General features: G+C 35.3%; 1 pseudogene; it reads left to right on the top strand.

The window, feature by feature from the left end:
- The first annotated feature begins 404 nt into the window (after positions 1-404).
- On the top strand, positions 405-523 carry LOC112480246 (annotated as a pseudogene).
- Positions 524-580: the final 57 nt, after the last annotated feature.

The raw sequence follows: 580 nt of genomic DNA, 5'->3' as shown, positions 1-580 counted from the left end.
TAGTCTGTCTTAATTATGCTTATCATCACCAATACTGTTCTTTTAATAAAAATGATGTTTACCTTTTTTGTTTTTGATGAGTTTATGGATTAAAAAAAAAAAAAAAAACATGAGGATCGAATAGACAATAATCTGTTCCATACTTCTAAAAGCCAACAATCTCTTTCCGCCTTTACAGGTACAAGCTGCCTACTCATATGCTTCCTACTTTCAAATTTATTGCTTGACATATATGTTTCCCAATTAGTGTTTCATGTATAATTTCTCTATGTGAATCAAGTGCTCTTGATTCTCAGAATTCTAAAAATATACTCTATTTCTGTTTCTGCATGTTGAGCTAAGATTTATTCTGACCAAGTTGCTTTATGTTAGCAAATTATAATGTTCTGATTAGAAATTCCTTTGACTATAGCCATGCCACCTTGAACACGCCCAGTTTTGTCTGATCTCAGAAGCTAAGCAGGGTCGGGCCTGGTTAGTACTTGGATGAGAGACCACCTAAGAAGACCAGGTGCTGTAGGCTTAAAAAGAAAGAAAGAGAGAGAGAGAGAGAGAGAGAGAGAGAGAGAGAGAGAGGAAG

Source organism: Pteropus alecto, unplaced genomic scaffold (genome assembly GCF_000325575.1).
Source record: "Pteropus alecto unplaced genomic scaffold, ASM32557v1 scaffold73, whole genome shotgun sequence".
Classification (NCBI taxonomy): domain Eukaryota; kingdom Metazoa; phylum Chordata; class Mammalia; order Chiroptera; family Pteropodidae; genus Pteropus; species Pteropus alecto.
The sequence above is the reverse complement of the archived record's forward strand: the minus strand, read 5'-3'. Positions and strand labels throughout refer to the sequence as shown.